The following is a 15,846-nucleotide window of genomic DNA, read 5'->3' as shown; positions in this document are numbered from 1 at the left end:
AGGAATTTCAGACATGCAGATATCCAGAGGTGCTTTGCATTCATTAAGCTCCACTTCGCCTACAGATGAGGTGCACAACACACCTCCACGTGAGCTGAGTCCTACCCTGGGAGCCGTCTGCACGCTGCCATAGCATGGTGCACAGTGCAGGCCATTGCATCTCACCCCAACAGAATGCAAACAGCACCGAAGGTCATCCCAAAGAGTACCATCAGATAACGTTTGTATGGTATAGAGAAACATCAGAAAGTGCAGAAAGAGGGATCGATGTGGCTCCAAAACAGCACATCTGGGGATGTCCTCCTCCAATGCCCAGACCATTGCCGAACTGTGTTCTGTTCTGCTCTGCCCTCAGCCAACATCATCCTCAGCCATCAGCCCTTTGTGTTCCTGTCCTGGCCAGGTCAGGCTGCTGGCTGCCTGCTAGGAGCCCTGCCAAGGCACAAAGCACACAAACACAAACCTGCACCTGGCCATTATTTTCCTAATGCCACTGCTGAGTGGTTGCTGCCTATGTGCCAGTCCTTAGCAGGGACAGAACAGGCACAGCCGGGTCATGGTGTTATCAAGGACTTGTTAAAATCCCCAACTCAGGAAGGGAATTGAGAAGGAAAAATGCAACGACTTGCTGTAAGAAATGATCGTCACTTTCCCTATCTTACATGTCACATCTCAACAACTGTTAGATGATTCGTGCAGGATCTGGAAATTAGAAGTTAGGGTTGCAATAAGACATTACTTTCCTTCTGTTTCGCATTGTTTTTACGTTCATTGCTACCAGAAGGAGATCACACTCTGCCGTTTTCAGTTTTCATTGCTTGCTTCATTGGGAGAACGAGGTGTCAGGCTTTTTAATGCTGACAAATTACAATGCTGTAGCAATGCTGTGCACCTCCATTGTGCATGCAACTCTCACGTGTGTGTTACTGCATCCCATAATTTTTGGATGGGGTAAGGAAAAAATAGTACAGAGAGGAACTCACTTGCCACAAAGACAACAGAGAGAATCTGACCTGGGGTGTGGCTGCCGTGCTTTCCTGGTGAGATCATAAATGCATCATCCATTTCTTCTTCATTTATGACTTTAAAGACCATCTGATTCTGATCTCCAGATGAATGAGGCTAATCCTACCCTGCAAGCATCGCCTGCTCCTCTAGCCTTGCTGCATTCTTGAGAGTTCCATTAATTTAAGTCTTTAAGCCCTTTCTGTTGCATGTTTTTTATATTCTTTTAAGTTTATACTGTGAGCTGTCTAGGGTAGAACTGTGCCTTCCAACGTGTGGGCAGCATCTACAGCTAGAAAAAATTAGAACGCTAACTTGGAAGGTTTCATTGAGAAGTTAATAGACTGCACTAAATGACAACAAACAGAATGTGAAGAGCCAAAGAATCCCTTCAGGCGTTACAAGGGCAGGAAACCACTGGAGGTGCTCCGTCCATCCACCTGCAGTCACAGCTGGGCAGAGCAGAGCGGGCTGTGCTGTGCTGTGCTGTGCTGTGCTGTGAGCTGAGCACCTCTGGGCTCCTTCAGAGTCTGCACAGATGAGGACAACATTTCTGCTTCCTTTAGTACAGAGCTGCTTTTGTTTAGCCCAGATGATTTTTCAGGTTCTTCTTGAATACAAGGAAGTGAATCTCAGGCCCACAGCACCTTCCTTTTAGGCATGGGGCACGAGTAAATATTGAAATACCTTCTTGGAAGCCAGCAGAGCTACCAGCCATGTAAGTAAGTTCATCTCTTGCACAGCCTAACTTCAGTGCAAGATGAGAAGATCTTTCAGGGCCACTGGAGAGGAGGTGACCATTCCGGTCAGGAACAGCACCACGCAAACCTGCACAGTTGTGTGGAAGTTATCCGGGCATCACAGCCCACACAGGAACGTGGCACAGAACTCAGCGATCACAATAGTAAAGAGTGGAGCACAGCTCTCCCTGTGCAGACAAATGAATTCGCTTTTTAAGGGCAACAGCTTTGCTTTTCTTGTTCTGCTTCTGCAGTTCTAACTCTGACATCCTCAAGCCCAGAATACAATTGCCCTAATCAGAAGAGCTGACTGAAGTTATAATAAGACACAAAGAAAGAAAACAAAACAAATCCTTTTGAGGAATGGCTCAATCACAGGCGCTGCTATTGAAGTTAGAACAGGACATCTACTGCTCAAAGCAGGTCAATTAAGTCTGTTGCGACTTGTGGTATTCTGGGCATATTTGGACAAACCCAAAGTCTGATGCCATCGTCTTTGTCACAGATGGAAGAAGGTGAGATTTTCATTTTAATTCTTCCTGTTTATCAACTGGCATTTCCAAGTACTCAAGACCCTGAAAGAACATTTGATTATATCACAATATCTGAATATTATGATACTTGAAAAGCATATGTATATAAGCTGATCAGAGCTGCACACCCGTGAGAAGCAGGAGCTGTATACTTCCCTAGGCCCTGGGCCAAGGATGAGCAAACTGGGAAGAGAGAAGAAGGGAGGGCTGCTACGCTGAGTGCAGCAATGAGGATGCAAAGCCTTGTCTGCCTCTTGAGCTCCTCCTTTATTAAGTATAAAGTAACTCCACAAGTCTCATGTGTCTGGGTCTGACTCCCACAGCATTAACATTCACTTGCAGTGAACCCACATGTTAAAGTTTTAAAGGCAAAAAGTCAGCACCATGGAAACACAATATATGTGAAATTAAAAAACAACAACAACACATGTCGATAAATCAAACTGAAGCTTCCAGCAGGCCTTTGTTTGGAGGAGTCCTGGCGCCTGTCAGCATTTTCCAAGCACAACAACCCAGCACAACGCAGACAGGGCACGCGTGGGCAAAGCCAAGGAGTGCGGAGGGTTGGTCTGATGGGGACACTGCAGAAGCAGACAAAAGTCCTTCTTAATGCTCTTATCCAAAGACCACGCAGAACAAACACTGTAAAGACGAGTCGCAGGAAGCAGTGAACAGATGGGGCTATTTTTATCCTTCTTCCATCACTTTCTGTTTCGGTTGAAGTGGATCTCAACTGGAGGGGCCTTGAGAGCATGTCAGAGTATCTTCTTGCTACTCTTAATAATGAAATTGCCACAATAAGTACGTGCTGAAGTATAACTGTGTGATGGGGTATTTCATACTAGGTGCCCATAGTTACTATATGGTGAGGATACATTTAGAGGTATAAATCTTTTCTACTGGTCCTGTCTTTTTTTGTTTGTTTGTTTATATGTTTTTTTCTTATTTTCAATATTAAACTTCTTTATGGCTGGAATCGTCTTTTTTTGCTGGTCTTGCTCAGCATCCATCACAGCCCACAGAATTAAACCTTTTACTGAGGCTCTATGGATGGATAATTTATACTTGCATTTGTGATCCAAGTAGGACTTTGCCAATGCTAATGTCTTCTTATAGCCATAAATGTACAACAAAAGTGAGTTTACCTGTTTCTACAGCTACTCCATGTTAGGCTTAGCTTTCAAGATAAAAGGAAGGTTTTTTCAGATGGCATTTCATATTGTTCATTACCAGGTAAAGACACTTAAGTGTGCATCTCCACTGTTCTCCTTGTAGAGCATGACTGCATTAAACTACTACAAGGGCCATAAAAAGCTGAGGGGGAGTTCAGGCATCAAATGTGTTTCCTGGAAGCTCGAGAACTGAAGTAATCCACTGAGTGGTCTCCTGGCATTGATACAAGAAAGGAGGGAATTTCACATACAGCATTGACCTTTATGGATCAAACATTTTGTATTTGTTCAGAGGCACGTGCCTGTAAGTATACGTATCCTTTCAAACACTTCATCTATAAATTATTTTTGTCCTGTCTTTTGATTTGAACTTGCAAGTTAGAAGTAATTTTCCTATCACCCAATTCTCCTCCTGTCAGATGCCATGAAGGGCTCTATTCAGGAGGTGGTGGCACACACAGGGCTGCCATAGGGTCTGTTTGCACTCAGGCACGTGGCATGCAGGAGCTGCTCAGCTGCAGTGTCATTTGGAGCAGGACAACAGCAGACCCATAAGAATCCTTGAATTAACCTTAAGAAGGTAAGTTGTTGCAGGTTTATCAACTGACGTACCCACAGTATGGTTACATGGCAAAGAACAGCCTGTTCCAGATGATAAGGCTTGCCTAATATGCAACCCCAAGGAAAGGGCAAGGAAACTTAAAAGGAAAACCAAATTGGTTTATTATCTCTTGGCTCCGAAATTCACACGTAGATTAACGTGTCTCACCCTATGTGTTCAGAGGGGACTAAAGGCACATCTTCATTCAAGTGGGTGAGAAGCCCCTCCATGTACCTTTCCCTGTTTTATTTCAGAAACCTTGGGGCCCATCCCAGCCATCCTGTGAGCCCCTATGGAAACACCCAGCTGCCAGCAACAATCCTGTCTGACACTTAGCAAGATCCATCCACGAGCCACCAGCTTGCTCTGACTGATGGTAACATTCAAGCATTATTCCAAAGGGACAGGAAAGCCCCTTGGAGACTCAAGCATCTTGGAAATAGGATAAAAAGGAATGAGAAAAAAACAGCTACAGGAATATTGCATGCTCAGCAACTGCAATAAAAGCTCAAATCACATTGCTCCACGTGCTGTGGGCAAATGTCCTTGGGCATCCAGAGTTTGAGAGTAAACACAGAGATACAGTACATAACACTGCTGAGGGCATGCCAGTGAGCCAGGCCAGAAAGCAGCCTGGGAATGTGAGAAACAACCCATGTTGGTAAGTGCTGCTTAGCAACACTGCCCTTCTATGGCAAAAGATTAATCACATTTGCAGTGTCATTGGAAATACTTGGTTCTGTCCATTTGAAAAATCAGATGGAGATGTGTTGAAGTCCCAAAGGTTACCAGAGGGACAGCATGGGTCTGCGTAGGTCATAGAAACTGAAATTATGTCAAATGAGAGGCACTGAGGGTTAATTAAGAATATGGCAAATCTAATACACGCAAGTATCAACGCATCACACATAGAAGAAGCAGTAACTTCAACACATAACGTCTTTTTTCCATTTCTGGTCAATAAGGGATTGCTGCTAATGTTCTATTCTTGTATAGATTGCAACTTTCTTGTTGAAAATATCCTGGTCACAGATCTTCTCCCACTGCCCTGCAGGGATAACACCGCACCTGGCAGCTCCCAGCCCACACCTCTTCTCTCAGGTCGTTTCTCCTGACATTCAGCTGGAATTTGCTTTGCAGAATTTCACTCTGCTCTTTTCTGCTCTTTTCTAACAAGGAAAGACTGAAATGCTCACCCCCAGCCAGCACACGCCCTTGGTCCTTGATGAGAGAACTACCAAAACGTTCAGCACTCCAAAGCCCTCTGGTAACACAACCAGAAATGTCTGTCTGCACCAGCACTAATGACACCTGCAGTGTCCACAAGGAACAGCAGTGCATTAACAGTCTGAGTGCAGGAATGAAACTGCCAAAAAGGATCTTGCAAGCAGCTGCACTTCAACAGCCATCGTTATTCAGGGATCACCCCATTCTTCAGTTTGGATTCTTTTGTTCTCCTATTAAAACAAAACCACACTACTCTGGATTATTTGTTCACATTTCCATAATTATCATACTGTCAACATTTCATATCCAACCCAGAAACATAAATATTCCTTAGGAAGGTGGGAGAAGGGTAATTGAGCAATCAGGGATGAATGATGCAGAAACAGAGATACAAGCAGAATGCAAGTAACCTTGAAGAACAAAAACAGCTATTTACCCAAAGAGAAGAGCAACAAGAAACAAACTGCCTAGGTGAGCCAAGCAAGGATGTCACCTGGGGGAGAAATTCAGTGGGATAAAACAGTTTCCTTATTTAACCAGTACAATGGCTGTGGGCTGCATGCATTTATGGCACCTTACATATGAGGCTGCATGAGCTGAGCGATCACCTTGCCTGCAGTTTAGAAATGGCAGCTCTGATCTGCAGAATGGTGGCCATGCCTGTGACTCTTCTGGACACAGCTTCTCAAAAAGCACAGCCACCACAGGCCTGGCATCAAACATGATGCCAAGGAAGCACCCAGATTTCCAGTAGATACCCAACTCCAGGTGGAAAGCTGCAGGTAAAAGCTAACTTCTGGACTCCTAAGATATCCTACAGCAGTTTTCTATGCGTCTTTTTTAAAGACTCGTTGTCTTTGGGTTAGCATTATGAGAGCTGAAGTGGCTGCAAACAGAACCCTCAACCCCAGGAGGTGCACAGCTGAACTGCTATTAAACATTGGGCACATTTCCAATGAGCTCAGAGGCTTCTCTTGCTTATGATATAGGGAGCTTTAAGTATTCAACATTCATTAAATGCAGTAAGTTTCACATTTACCCTCTCCCATGCACCGCATGCACAGGAGATTTATTTTACAATGGAAAGCAACAGATTCCAATCTGGTAAATATTTCTGAAAGCTCAGATACAGGGAGAATGAGTGCCTTTTAGATTACAAGGAATAACCCCCAGCTGACACCAAATTATTCACACTCCCATAAATCCAAACTTTTACAATACTTTTAGTAGCTCAGTAATGACTTAAACACTCGGTATCGGCCGTGAATCATTACATTCATTCTGGTTTTAAAATATAAGTAGCCATTTCACTACAGATAAAGAATTTATAGCACATGGTAGGACTGTATATTGGGATGCTTGGTGACCCCATTCAGGCATGAGAAACAGCCAAACTCAGCAAAGATTGACGGCTTCCGTCACTCAGAATTTTGATAGAGGGCATCCAAGGAAAAACACCTGCAGGTCTGTAACACCTGCAGCTTGAGCACGGCGCACCAGGATGGAGCTGGAGAGTTGCTCAGCCACAGCTCAGGATGCTCAGCAGTTTGCAGGAGCTGTGCTTCATATCTGGCACTGTGGGGCAGAACCCTGAAGGGTGAGTGACCATTGGGCTCCATCTGATCATACCGGGTACTTTGCTCATGTACAATAGCCATGGTAAATCACCGCCCTTCGATTTAAGGAAAGAAGTGGTTTGTATAAATCAGGTCAACTTAAGTCTTTTACAATACCAGAAAAGCAAATATGCCTAATACATATCCTAATATATATCCTAATGTATCCTAGTATGTTCAGAGGAAGATCCACACTTCAACAAGCTCACTGAGTGACTACAAGGCAGCACGGCGGGGCAGTAGGAAGCACAGCCCCAGCAGCATGCAGCTCCTTCCTGGTGGGATATGGGCAGCACAGCTTTCAAGGCACATGCGTCCAAGTGATTTGCTGCATTGACTGCATGGCAGATAAGCAGCAAAGCCAGGATTACTTCTCAGGAGTGCTTCATTCCTACACCAGCACTCTGTGTACTTAAATACATTGCCTCATGTTAAAGCGGGTATCAGAGCTCCCCAAAATGAGCAATAAACATAAGAGAGATGAGAAATCTGTCTCCATAATTCTATTTACATCGATGTTCTCTTTTAAAGCCCACTTTTGCTATGTGATACAGAATAAAATGCTTCATGAGTGTGTTTTATACATACATGCCCTACTTTGATTTACAGCCAAGGAGCAGCACAGGGATATCACACTGTATCTGGTTATCAGGCTCCTTCCCACTCCCTTCCAATTGAAATCTTCTGGGTAGAGCGAATACTGGAAGGGATAACCTCATTTTCCACAGCTTTGAAGACCAGCTCTCAGTCTACACAATGGTAAACGCACTGCATCTTCACTGACAAATCCTGTGTGTTTTTAATAACACATTTCCTACAAAGCCAGATGCTGAACCAGGGCAGTTTGAAAAGCAGGTAGTAGAGAATATGTTTGGACTTAAACAAATATTGTCTTTTTAAGGTAGAGGCTGAATTCAGTGTGCAATTTTGCAGTAAAAGTCCCTCATTTAAAAACAAAACTCTTGCTTCATGCAGATGTTCTCGGTTCCAAAGACTTCCCCCACATTTCTGAATCTTAAATTGCAGCATCTGTATTCAGCAATAATCACATCTGCAAGCAAACAAAGATGTTCAGTTACATGAAGGTGCACTGAATATCTCCTGTAACTCACACAGGACATCGGTCCTGTATTTTTCCTGTGCTGCCTCTAAAGACAAGTGAATTCCCAGGCACTGCAGGTAAGATGATGCTCCTTTGTCCCAATCTCACAACCTAAGAAAACTTGTTGAGTGTTTCAGTCTGATTCACCTTCTGCTTACAGCTCTGTGAGAAGGAGTAACATTGCAATGGGGGAATAAATATGTCCCACACGATGGCTACAGGAACATATGGACCTTGATTTCAAAGGGTTTTCTGTCCATAATGACACATGGATCAGACAGCTTTTTTTAATTGAGACAGCATAAGACGGGCAATAATAATGAGGATGGGGTAGAAGAATTTTTTCTTTACTTGAAACCATACCACAAAGAAATGGACAACTTCAGGTAGTTTTATATATTGGCAAAGTAGTTCACAACACCTCCCAGCCCTTCCCAGCTACAACAGGACTGGATCCCAGAAGCACACACGCTTCCATCCACAGGCTGCAGCTGAAGTCTCTTCCTCTCCCTCTGTGCAAAACAAAGTAGAAAAGCTGACAGTGGTTTCACTTTTTCAGATGAAATCACAAATATTCACTCATCAATTTAAACTCAAATGGAAACCAAGACTCCTTTCTATTTTGCCCACATTTACTCCCTTCTTTTTCCTCCTAAGCTTGTACCTTAACCTTCAGGTTAAGGCAGTGATGGGAGGTAGCAGTACATGACACTGATGTTTCTTAGGATACCCATCTGGGAAGTTGTCAGAGATATAAAGCAAAACAAATATATCCTTGAAGAACTGGAGATAAAAATGATGGTCATTGTTGCTTTATGCCTCTGCAAAACAGTACAGCAGGCACTGTGAGCAGCACAGCCGCGTTGGGGTCTCAGCAGATTATTTCTTGCCTGATTACCAACAGTAGATTTACTATCTTTAAAGCAGAACTTTGTCACCCAGCAGGAAATTTCAGCTCTATCAGGCAAGTTTAATTCTCCTTCATTTATAACTTAACTGTTTTGAGTCCTGCTCATTACTGAGGGACGCTGCATTCAGTGTCTGACATGAGAAAGCACTGCAGACTGAGCCCCAGCTCTGCCCCAGCTGTACAGCCTCTCCTTGCTCCCATCGAGGTCCCCATCTGCCTCCAGTGTCACCAGCACTCACATTACTATTTGCATATCTTCATGAATTTCTAGATTTGACCAGGAATCACCAGGAAAGCTTTTACACTGTCCTAGAGGAGACTGCAGGGGGGTGGGTGTGATCGGGCAGCTGGTGGGGTGGAAGGAAGGAGAGCGGGGCAGGCAGAGGCTGAGCGCTGCGAGTCCCATTCTGAAGAACTTCATACATAACTACAGTGAGCTATTTAGGAAATAAAGATATGATTAGTTCTGGAGCTCATTTCCTCAGTGCTTTGAAGAGTGTTGCAGGTAAGATATGATCCGCTGTAATTACGGAGGATGATAAAGACGGAAAGTTCCTGGCAGAGATTCAGGGCCCAGGAGCCCCGCAGCACCTTGGGGATGACTCTGCAGCCTCTGCCAGCTCTCTCCAGTCTCTCTTGATGCCTGAGCCATGGCTATCCTGCCCTCCAGGAGAAAAAGCAGGTGGGGAGAATAACCATGATCTGCTCGTTATCAGCACGCAGAGCTGGGGAATAGCAGCAGTGTGGAGGAGAAAGTGAATCTTGTTTCCAAGGCAACTGAAGTTTGAAAAAAGTATATAGAAATCAATGTCATCTGAGCACGTATGTTTCTGTGCAGCCCCACAGCAATAAGAAGTTATTCAGCTGCCAGTATCATGAGATCGTGTCATTGTGAGACTGTCCAGATCAGAGCAGCGGCTCCAAGCGGCCGTGTGGGGCTCAGAATGGCACTGCCAGCACCTGAGGAAGCGCCCCGTGTCCAGCAGCACTGCATGGGATCTATAGGGGGAGAAGCCTCCATAACAACCTGCAACGATCTGCCCTTGCAGCCGTGCTCAAAGGAAGAGCCCTGACCCTGGGAAGCTCCACTCAGCCATTGCCATGGACTGGGTGAGCTCCAGTGGGGCAGCACAGCTGATCTGCCACGGCATCACAGCTCCAATCAGGATATGCAGACAATATGGGAACCATTTACCACAGAGAAGATGTGGGAAAGGATGGCTCTAAATATGGCAGGGTTAGGGGTGTTAAGGAGACATGTTCAGTCTAGGAAAAAAATCTATTTCAGAAATTAAGTTCAAATTTGGGAATTATTTAATGAGAACTACTCGGTGTTAACCGTGGCAATGAAAACATTTCTGTTCATTCCATTACAATCAATTTCATATCTAAGTTAGTGTCTAATATCCATGAGACAAAGCAACACATGTTTCCAAATGGGAAAAAAATTCAGATTAAGGTCCTCATTAGAGGGACACTCGTGGCCTCTGGGGCCCTCTAAGCATCAATTCCTTGCACTGTTTGACTTGTTTTCTGAAAGCACAACATCAGCACTACTGAACGTGGGAAAACCAAATGTGTTTATTACCGTACCCTTTGTACCTGCAGTGCAGTTCTTTATCTGTGACCAGAAATAAATTAAAGGGTCACAGTCAAGTTGTATATGTAAGTGCTCTTCTTCCCTCATGCTACCAACAGTCTGAGAGGTTTAAAGAAAGCAAAACTTTGCTTGTTTACTCTTTACTTTTTATTCATTCCATTGGAGTGAGGCTACTCAGATTTACCTTCCCACAGCCCATTAATTAGCACAGGGTGTTTGCTTTTGGACTTCCAGGAGGTGGATTAAAATCCCACCAGTTATTTTCTTGGTAGTAATTTTGAAATGAGCAGGAGGTATTTGCTTCTGTTCTAATCAGCCTTTGGAACTGGAAGACTGTAAAGAATTGATACCAAGTATGTCAGTGGAGAATCCAGGGAGAGCTTCAGGTTGTTGCTCTTTGCGGGCAACATTCAAACAATTGCAACAGAATGGAATGGAGCAAACTGTGAAACTGCCACAAACAAAGCAACAAATGGTGTAAGGTGCATCCTCTGGGCAGCTGCAATAGTTTTCACCATTTTAAGTGATGCCTTGAACTGCTCCGCATGAGAGATGGCCAACAGCATTACTGTGCAGTCCCAACTCTTTTATACAGATTATGAAAGATGGGGAAAGTCATACAATCCTTCCAGACCTTAGTTTCCCCATTTAGTTTAAGGCATTATGATAATTTGCAACCCCACAGTGACTGCAAGCTTGAATTCATTGAGATTGGCAGAACACTTTAACAGCCTCAGATGAAAGGTGCTACAGAAGTGCCAACTACTATCACTGTAATTATCATTCAATATACGCTGATCAAAAGAATGAAATGTGAATTAGCATTTCCTATTAGCCCTAGTTACAGCCTAAATGTTGAATATTCCTCCCATGGGTTCCCTCCATGAAAACATACAGAACTGTTGGTATTTCTCGTGCAGCTCCAACAGAAGTGCTGGAGGAGTGGAGGAAGGGGGATCTGCCACCACTGTAGATTAAATGAGAGAGTCTGAGTGCCTTCAGGAGCTGACCAGATGCTACCAATCCTTCTGCACACAGCATCAAATGCTTGCTGGCAATGCCAGTTCCTCTTCCATCCTGCTTACCGCACACAGCAGAGTTGGCCTTGCTGCGGTCCGGACAGACTTGGCTGTGCAGCCATGCCACTTTGATAGCAACCACAAGCAGGCCAAGCCATGCTCCACAAACCTGAAATAGGATTACTAGTGTTTTTAAAGAAAAGCAGCCTTGCTGTGTGAATTAAGCTGTCGATGAGCCCCGTGCCTCCTCCTTTCTGTACAACTGTCCTTCAGACAGCTGCAGGCTCTAAAAAGAGGCCTTGCTGGAACATACGCAGTTCAAAAAGGAACAAAAATCCATACTCTGCCTTGCTGGGTCCTTTTCAGTGGAGCAGGTCACAGCACACGCCTTTTATCCTGCTATTCCCAGCTCCTGCTTGATGCACACAATAAATCCACAGCAGTTTGAAGTGCAGCTCAGTGCTGCAGCCTGACAATGCCACGGATCTGGAGCGATGCTGCCTCCCAGAACTCCCCCAGCTGGAACCTCTGCGTTTACATAGCAAATCTGAAGCACACCAGGTCAGATTCAAATCACTTGAAGCCATCTGTTTCACTTCCCAATTGCTGTGCTAGCCCCCGACTCAAATTTGCCCTATGTCTCATAAAGCACACGCAGCATTTAAAGACCAGAGATTTACATTATCTGTGAGAGTTACACAAGCGATGGGACTTACAAAAGAAAAATAAGAGAGAAGGCTGCAATTTTAATAGCGAGCCGTTAAAAATTAGGTAATGGGGTGCTGACACCAATGGTCAGAAAGGCCACCACATCTGCCGCACAGCAATGATGTAGAGGCCAGGAAAGCACTTCTTTTCATATGACAGCATCACCACGGAGGAGAACATCTGACACTCTTAAAACCGAAGGACAATTCAGAGAAGCAATTAGGAGCAGCTGAACAGTGGCAAACACCAGGACAGGAATTAGAAATGAAGGAATTCACCTCAGGGCACGTTTCCTGGCTTTGCTGCGTGGTCACATCTAAGGTAGGTAACTCTCCTCCAGTTTTCCCAGCTGCAAAATGTGAGCACTAATAGGCAGCCACCTGAGCGGGGAGCCTGGCAGTGCGGCAGCCATAGGCATTGGGAGGACAATGTCTGCATGCTAGGACTGTACCTGACAGAAACGAATCTGACAGTAAAGCAGCACTCCTCATTTTGGCAAAACATTGCCAGTGAGACGAGAAACAACTGCAAATGCTCAAGATGACCTCGTTTTGCTTCTGATCCATAAACTGCTCAGAAACTCAGAGCTCCCAAGCATGTCCCGTTCCTCAGTGTCGGAGCTGACAGATACATTCTCAAAGTCATTTGCATACTTCTTGCTGCCTCTAACGCTGGTTATCCAAATCCAGTTGCAGTTGACAGTTTAATGATAATAGCTTTCTGTTTGTATATCGTCTGTGATAATGTTCCTATTCTCCTTAAATTCAGTCCCCGTAAAAGGGTGCTCTAATGTATGCAGGCACAGACCAAAATGATAGTAATTTTCCTTTCCAGTTGGAATGGTTTAGTAAACAATTACATTTCAATTAAAGACGGGCTGTTCGTGCCGAGGGAAGCACCATTCAGCTCTTTACAAAATGCAGGAGGATACATTTGCCAAAGTCAAACTATTAGAACACAATTTACATGACTGCTTTTGAAAAAAGATATTGGGAATGAAATAGAAAAGGGTGTATATTACACACTGGGATAACTTGGGAAAAGCCCTTTGGTCTCCCATTGACAGCAGTTTGATCTGGGATCCCTTCATTTTGGATTACATTCAGTGCAGTGGTAGCAGGGTCACTCGCTTTCATCTCTCCGGGAGTTCCCATTTACCGGTGTGCCATTAGTGATACTTCAATTATCAAGGATTAAAAGCAGGATAAATGAAGGAATGCCATAAGTGTAGCTTCTAATGCATCACTGTAAATTCAGCTGTGTACTCAACCCAAGCAGAAAGAAGACCTCCAGGAAAACACATTAACATTAGAAGCAGAACTAAAACCTAGAAAGATTTCCTATTTCTTCGTGGCTCCAGTGGCTCATTACAGTGAGCTGCATGCTGGGCACACTTAGAGCTGGATCTGCTGGGGGCAGCCAGCCTGGAATGGGGCTTGAAACGATGTCATCTTTAAGGTCCCTTCCAACCTAAGCCATTCTTCAATGATTTGCAGCAAAGCAGCATCCAGGCCCACATCCCACCTGGGAAGCACAGCGAGCAGCTCCTGCTCCAAGGCGTCCATCCAAAGTGCAGAACAGCAGACAGTAGGAAGATGAATGACCAGGAGAAAACAGGGAGCTGTCAGTTACCTTCACAGCTACCAATGACAACAGGGGAATCTGTGTACGGCACTGGGTTTGCCGTATATTTTGGAATATATGTGATACTTGGATATCTGTGAGAATTGTCTCCTCTCTGATCCAAGAGACACAATCCCAGGGATGGTTTTTGTGGCCAAGGTGCCTTCAACTACAAGAAGCACTGACACGTTTTCTGTGATCATGGAAAGCAGATGATTGAAACTGGACTTGAGGATTAAAGGGATGGGAAAAGAAGATTCTAAACCCTATTCAGCATCTTGGGGGTGAGGAGGAGCACAGAGGTGCTTCATCAGACACAGCTCTGTAACAAAGGCGGTGCCATTTTCTGCCTGCTCGAAATATTCAGAATATTCAGACTGCATGTCATATTAACCCGTTCCGTTAGGAGGGAAGCGCCTCGCACAGTCAGTGAGCACGAATAATAGCAAGAAATCCTTCTGGTTCCCCGGTTCAATCACCGAGTCTGCCTCTTTTGCACGAGTTGTGCCAGTTGGGGCTCCTGCTCGGCCTGGGAAATGCACGAACTGCGTAAACCAGGCTCTAATAAAAGCAGTCAATAGATGGCAGCACTCCAATGGCAAGTCTCAGCAACCTCACCCTGCCCATCATTTCCCTGCGAGACGTGCAGGGTCGGAGGGTTTAATACCCGGGGGAGTTTCTCATCTTCTGGTCGCTGTGTTTGGTAAAATACAACACACATTTCAAGATAATCCACTTCAAATATCAAGCTATTTGAATTCCATGCAGAGCAGCTAAGTGCCTCTCCATACTCTTGTAGCAAACGAGTGGCTTCAACAGCAAGACTTCAGCCTCCTCTCTTGGAAGGAGCCCTTGGTCACACCACAGCCTGCAGCTCTGCAGCATTATCAGCTGCTTCCAATCACCCCCGGTCAGGGTGACAGCTCCAGGTCACTGCCAAGCATGCGACACTGAACTGACATCTCATGCTAAGTCACGCCTTCTGCCTTTCTGTCCTCAGATACTGACTTCTACCAAAGCCCTTATTTATTAGATCTCCTCATTCGAAAGGTAGAATCATCCCAACAGGGAGGGTCCCAAACAGACTACTTAACTGTCAGTGTCTCCTGCTGTGTGTGAGGACAGGGTCAGTCCCTTCCATCAGTGTTCGCAGGTACAATACAACAAATCCTCTCATTAGGATTAGAATATCCCTGCTTGCATTTGGGTTTGATACTGACACGCACCACATCTGCTATTCCTAGGCACCGCTGCAGCAGTCAGAAAGGTCCCAGCTAATCCACACAAAGCACTGTATTGCTGTCGATGTGAATTACATTCCTACTTTTCCAATCAGATTTAGAACAAAACTGAATTCTGAACTAATGCTTAGAGCAGCTTCAGAATCAGGGGCCTCAGATGGGAGTCACTTGGATTAGAGACTTGGCTTCATTAGACTGCATCAGATCCTACAAAGCTCCGATGGCACCAAAGTTCAGCGAGATAGGTTTAAATGGAATATAATTATTTTACAACTCGAGATGACTAAGATTAAGGGTGTTCCTGTAATGTTTAATAAGCTCTATTAAAAATTCTCAATGTGGAAGGAATAAGAACAGTTCACACAGACCAGTTCACATACTGAGATATTAAAAACTTATGGCTTAATTTTCAAGGTTATTCTTTAGGACTTGAAAAACTAGTATAAGCTGTTGTTTTCCAAAGTTGCTACAAAAAATGTAACACCCAATTAACCGTAACTTGCCTGGCAAACTTCAGAGTGGGAAGAGAGCGATTCCACTGTCAATTGCTTTAGTTTTCAAATGAGAGAAAGCAGCTGGGAGTGCAACGCCGTCAAAATAGCTGAATGCAACAGCTCCTGAACTCAGCAGCCCCTTGGAGACCCAGCGCAGAAGGATGGAGATGTCAGGGAAGAACAATCAGCTATAAAATATGAAAAGCCTACAACATCAAAACCTACAGCAGAAGGCTCAAAAGTAATAATCCCATT

The 15,846-nt window shown here is 44.6% G+C and overlaps 1 protein-coding gene and 1 long non-coding RNA gene across 7 annotated transcripts in view; one reads left to right on the top strand and one right to left on the bottom strand.

Moving 5' to 3' along the window:
• DAB2IP (DAB2 interacting protein) overlaps positions 1-15,846 on the bottom strand; it is a 149,040-nt gene that overhangs the window by 87,687 nt on the left and 45,507 nt on the right. The gene's annotated exons all lie outside the window — the stretch shown is intronic.
• LOC107321759 lies at positions 3,558-4,479 on the top strand. Its single transcript, XR_001558667.2, has 3 exons — positions 3,558-3,754; positions 3,870-4,030; positions 4,306-4,479. It is a non-coding gene; the product is annotated as an uncharacterized LOC107321759 (long non-coding RNA).

This window comes from Coturnix japonica, chromosome 17, assembly GCF_001577835.2.
Source record: "Coturnix japonica isolate 7356 chromosome 17, Coturnix japonica 2.1, whole genome shotgun sequence".
In the NCBI taxonomy this organism is placed as follows: domain Eukaryota; kingdom Metazoa; phylum Chordata; class Aves; order Galliformes; family Phasianidae; genus Coturnix; species Coturnix japonica.
The sequence above is the reverse complement of the archived record's forward strand: the minus strand, read 5'-3'. Positions and strand labels throughout refer to the sequence as shown.